Source organism: Oncorhynchus masou, chromosome 32 (assembly GCF_036934945.1).
Source record: "Oncorhynchus masou masou isolate Uvic2021 chromosome 32, UVic_Omas_1.1, whole genome shotgun sequence".
In the NCBI taxonomy this organism is placed as follows: domain Eukaryota; kingdom Metazoa; phylum Chordata; class Actinopteri; order Salmoniformes; family Salmonidae; genus Oncorhynchus; species Oncorhynchus masou.
The window spans coordinates 49,306,511-49,312,019 of NC_088243.1; the positions used below are offsets into that span (position 1 = coordinate 49,306,511).

Consider the following 5,509-nt stretch of genomic DNA (forward strand, 5'->3'; position numbering starts at 1 on the left):
TCCACACAGGATGAAACGGGTCCTTTCGCTTGTTTAGCTTAACGTGATAACCTCTACCCTACAGAAACTGCTGCAAGAACTGTCATCTAGGAGTAAACCGAATTTTACTGATATTCATTGCATGACTTCGAGTTTCCAAAGTAAGGCATTTATGACAAAAATAATTATCCTTTACAATTATGGAAATTATTGCATGTGTCAATGAGCTCTGTTTCCACCCAGGATGAAAACGGGGAACTTTTGGGTGTTAAGCGTACATGATGACCACTGTACTACAGAAACTGCTGCTTGAATTGTCAGCAAGGAGTACAATGAATTTTACAGATTTTCATTGCATGAATTCAAACTTCTAAAATAAGGCATTTATGAAAAAAAATCTCTATTACAAATTTTTGCATTTGAGTGAAAGCACTGTTTCTGCCCAGTTTTGAACCAGGGACCTTTTGCGTGTTAAGCAAACGTGATAACCACTACACTACAGAAACTGCTGTAAGAACACTCTACAAGGTGAAACCCAATTTTACAGATATTCATTGCATGACTTCAAATTTCTAAAAAAAGGCATTTATGAAAAATAATTCTCTATAACATCCACAGTAATTATTGCATGTGACAAAGAGCACTGTTTCCGCCCTGTTTCGAAATGGGGACCTTTCGCGTGTTAAGCGAACGTGACAACCACTACACTACAGAAACTGCTGCAAGAACTGTCATCTAGGAGTAAACCGAATTTTACTGATATTCATTGCATGACTTCGAGTTTCCAAAGGCATTTATGACAAAAATAATTATCCTTTAAAATTATGGAAATTATTGCATGTGTCAATGAGCGCTGTTTCCACACAGGATGAAACGGGGTCCTTTCGCTTGTTTAGCGAACGTGATAACCTCTACCCTACAGAAACTGCTGCAAGAACTGTCATCTAGGAGTAAACCGAATTTTACTGATATTCATTGCATGACTTCGAGTTTCCAAAGTAAGGCATTTATGACAAAAATAATTATCCTTTACAATTATGGAAATTATTGCATGTGTCAATGAGCTCTGTTTCCACCCAGGATGAAAACGGGGAACTTTTGGGTGTTAAGCGTACATGATAACCACTGTACTACAGAAACTGCTGCTTGAATTGTCAGCAAGGAGTACAATGAATTTTACAGATTTTCATTGCATGAATTCAAACTTTAAAATAAGGCATTTATGAAAAAATTAAAATTTTGCATTTTGATTGAAAGCACTGTTTCTGCCCATTTTGTGAGTCAAGCAAACGTGATAACCACTACACTACAGAAACTGCTGTAAGAACACTCCAAGGAGAAACTGAATTTTACAGATATTCATTGCATGAATTCAAAGCTAAAAAATGATAAATTACAGAAACTGCTGTTTCAAGAACTTTGTTCAGCAAGGTAAACCAGAAACTGCTGCAAGAACTGTTTACAAATATTCATTGCATGACTTCGAGTTTCCAAATAAGGCATTTATGACAAAAATATTATCCTTAACAATCCATGGAAATTATTGCATGTGTCAATGAGCGCTGTTTCCACACAGGATGTTAAGCGAACGTGATAACCACTACACTACAGAAACTGCTGCAAGAACTGTCAGCAAGGAGTAAACCGAATTTTACTGATATTCATTGCATGACTTCGAGTTTCCAAAGTAAGGCATTTATGACAAAAATAATTATCCTTTACAATTATGGAAATTATTGCATGTGTCAATGAGCGCTGTTTCCACACAGGATGAAACCGGGTCCTTTCGCTTGTTTAGCGAACGTGATAACCTCTACCCTACAGAAACTGCTGCAAGAACTGTCAGCAAGGAGTAAACCGAATTTTACTGATATTCATTGCACGACTTCGAGTTTCCAAAGTAAGGCATTTATGACAAAAATAATTATCCTTTACAATTATGGAAATTATTGCATGTGTCAATGAGCTCTGTTTCCACCCAGGATGAAAACGGGGAACTTTTGCGTGTTAAGCGTACATGATGACCACTGTACTACAGAAACTGCTGCTTGAATTGTCAGCAAGGAGTACAATGAATTTTACAGATTTTCATTGCATGAATTCAAACTTTGAAAATAAAGCATTAATGAAAAAAATCTCTATTACAAATTTTGCATTTGAGTGAAAGCACTGTTTCTGCCCGGTTTCAAACCAGGGACCTTTTGCGTGTTAAGCAAACGTGATAACCACTACACTACAGAAACTGCTGTAAGAACAGTCAGCAAGGAGAATACTGAATTTTACAGATATTCATTGCATGAATTCAAATTTCGAAAATAAGGCATTTATGAAAAATAATTCTCTATAACATCCACAGTAATTATTGCATGTGACAAAGAGCACTGTTTCCACCCTGTTTCGAAATGGGGACCTTTCGCGTGTTAAGCGAACGTGATAACCACTACACTACAGAAACTGCTGCAAGAACTGTCAGCAAGGAGTAAACCGAATTTTACTGATATTCATTGCATGACTTCGAGTTTCCAAAGTAAGGCATTTATGACAAAAAATATTATCCTTTACAATTATGGAAATTATTGCATGAGTCAATGAGCGCTGTTTCCACACAGGATGAAACCGGGTCCTTTCGCTTGTTTAGCGAACGTGATAACCTCTCCCCTACAGAAACTGCTGCAAGAACTGTCAGCAAGGAGTAAACCGAATTTTACTGATATTCATTGCATGACTTCGAGTTTCCAAAGTAAGGCATTTATGACAAAAATTATTATCCTTTACAATTATGGAAATTATTGCATGTGTCAATGAGCTCTGTTTCCACCCAGGATGAAAACGGGGAACTTTTGCGTGTTAAGCGTACATGATAACCACTGTACTACAGAAACTGCTGCTTGAATTGTCAGCAAAAGTACAATGAATTTTACAGATTTTCATTGCATGAATTCAAACTTCTAAAATAAGGCATTTATGAAAAAAATCTCTATTATATTTGAGTGAAAGCACTGTTTCTGCCCGGTTTTGAACCAGGGACCTTTTGCGTGTTAAGCAAACGTGATAACCACTACACTACAGAAACTGCTGCAAGAACTGTCAGCAAGGAGTAAACCGAATTTTACTGATATTCATTGCATGACTTGAATTTCCAAAGTAAGGCATTTATGACAAAAAATATTATCCTTTACAATTATGGAAATTATTGCATGAGTCAATGAGCGCTGTTTCCACACAGGATGAAACCGGGTCCTTTCGCTTGTTTAGCGAACGTGATAACCTCTACCCTACAGAAACTGCTGCAAGAACTGTCAGCAAGGAGTAAACCGAATTTTACTGATATTCATTGCATGACTTCGAGTTTCCAAAGTAAGGCATTTATGACAAAAATTATTATCCTTTACAATTATGGAAATTATTGCATGTGTCAATGAGCTCTGTTTCCACCCAGGATGAAAACGGGGAACTTTTGCGTGTTAAGCGTACATGATGACCACTGTACTCCAGAAACTGCTGCTTGAATTGTCAGCAAGGAGTACAATGAATTTTACAGATTTTCATTGTATGAATTCAAACTTCTAAAATAAGGCATTTATGAAAAAAATCTCTATATTTGCGTGAATGCACTGTTTCTGCCCGGTTTTGAACCAGGGATGTTAAGCAAACGTGATAACCACTACACTACAGAAACTGTTGCAAGAACTGTCAGCAAGGAGTAAACCGAATTTTACTGATATTCATTGCATGACTTCGAATTTCCAAAGTAAGGCATTGCTGTTTCCACACAGGATGAAACCGGGTCCTTTCGCTTGTTTAGCGAACGTGATAACCTCTACACTACAGAATCTGCTGCAAGAACTGTCAGCAAGGAGTAAACCGAATTTTACTGATATTCATTGCACGACTTCGAGTTTCCAAAGTAAGGCATTTATGACAATTTTTTTATCCTTTACAATTATGGAAATTATTGCATGTGTCAATGAGCTCTGTTTCCACCCAGGATGAAAACGGGGAACTTTTGCGTGTTAAGCGTACATGATAACCACTGTACTACAGAAACTGCTGCTTGAATTGTCAGCAATAAGTACAATGAATTTTACAGATTTTCATTGCATGAATTCAAACTTCTAAAATAAGGCATTTATGAAAAAAAATCTCTATTGTGAAAGCACTGTTTCTGCCCGGTTTCGAACCAGGGACCTTTTGCGTGTTAAGCAAACGTGATAACCACTACACTACAGAAACTGCTGCAAGAACTGTCAGCAAGGAGTAAACCGAATTTTACTGATATTCATTGCATGACTTCGAGTTTCCAAAGTAAGGCATTTATGACAAAAAATATTATCCTTTACAATTATGGAAATTATTGCATGAGTCAATGAGCGCTGTTTCCACACAGGATGAAACCGGGTCCTGTCTCTTGTTTAGCGAACGTGATAACCTCTCCCCTACAGAAACTGCTGCAAGAACTGTCAGCAAGGAGTAAACCGAATTTTATTGATATTCATTGCACGACCTCGAGTTTCCAAAGTAAGGCATTTATGACAAAAATTATTATCCTTTACAATTATGGAAATTATTGCATGTGTCAATGAGCTCTGTTTCCACCCAGGATGAAAACGGGGAACTTTTGCGTGTTAAGCGTACATGATGACCACTGTACTACAGAAACTGCTGCTTGAATTGTCAGCAAGGAGTACAATGAATTTTACAGATTTTCATTGCATGAATTCAAACTTCTAAAATAAGGCATTTATGAAAAAAATCTCTATTACAATTTTGCATTTGAGTGAAAGCACTGTTTCTGCCCGGTTTCGAACCAGGGACCTTTTGCGTGTTAAGCAAACGTGATAACCACTACACTACAGAAACTGCTGTAAGAACAGTCAGCAAGGAGAAAACCGAATTTTACAGATATTCATTGCATGAATTCAAATTTCTAAAATAAGGCATTTATGAAAAATAATTCTCTATAACATCCACAGTAATTATTGCATGTGACAAAGAGCACTGTTTCCACACTGGATGAAATGGGGTCCTTTCGCTTGTTTAGCGAACGTGATAACCACTACCCTACAGAAACTGCTGCAAGAACTGTCAGCAAGGAGTAAACCGAATTTTACTGATATTCATTGCATGACTTTGAGTTTCCAAAGTAAGGCATTTATGACAAAAATAATTATCCTTTACAATTATGGAAATTATTGCATGTGTCAATGAGCTCTGTTTCCACCCAGGATGAAAACGGGGAAATTTTCCGCGTGTTTAGCGTACATGATAACCACTGTACTACAGAAACTGCTGCTTGAATTGTCAGCAAGGAGTACAATGAATTTTACAGATTTTCATTGCATGAATTCAAACTTCTAAAATAAGGCATTTATGAAAAAAATCTCTATTACGTCTTTGGTAATTTTGCATTTGAGTGAAAGCACTGTTTCTACTGCTGTGAGAACAGTCAGCAAGGAGAATACTGAATTTACAGATATTCATTGCATGAATTCAAATTTCGAATATAAGGCATTTCTGAAAAATAATTCTC

At 36.8% G+C, this 5,509-nt stretch overlaps 5 non-coding genes across 5 annotated transcripts; all 5 read right to left on the reverse strand.

Moving 5' to 3' along the window:
- Positions 1-412: 412 nt before the first annotated feature.
- On the reverse strand, positions 413-485 carry trnav-aac (transfer RNA valine (anticodon AAC)). The gene has a single exon. It is a non-coding gene; the product is annotated as a tRNA-Val (tRNA).
- A 1,664-nt stretch (positions 486-2,149) lies between these two features.
- Positions 2,150-2,222, reverse strand: trnav-aac (transfer RNA valine (anticodon AAC)). Its single transcript has one exon. It is a non-coding gene; the product is annotated as a tRNA-Val (tRNA).
- Positions 2,223-2,979: 757 nt separating this feature from the next.
- Positions 2,980-3,052, reverse strand: trnav-aac (transfer RNA valine (anticodon AAC)). Its single transcript has one exon. It is a non-coding gene; the product is annotated as a tRNA-Val (tRNA).
- Positions 3,053-4,139: 1,087 nt separating this feature from the next.
- On the reverse strand, positions 4,140-4,212 carry trnav-aac (transfer RNA valine (anticodon AAC)). The gene has a single exon. It is a non-coding gene; the product is annotated as a tRNA-Val (tRNA).
- A 554-nt stretch (positions 4,213-4,766) lies between these two features.
- On the reverse strand, positions 4,767-4,839 carry trnav-aac (transfer RNA valine (anticodon AAC)). The gene has a single exon. It is a non-coding gene; the product is annotated as a tRNA-Val (tRNA).
- Positions 4,840-5,509: the final 670 nt, after the last annotated feature.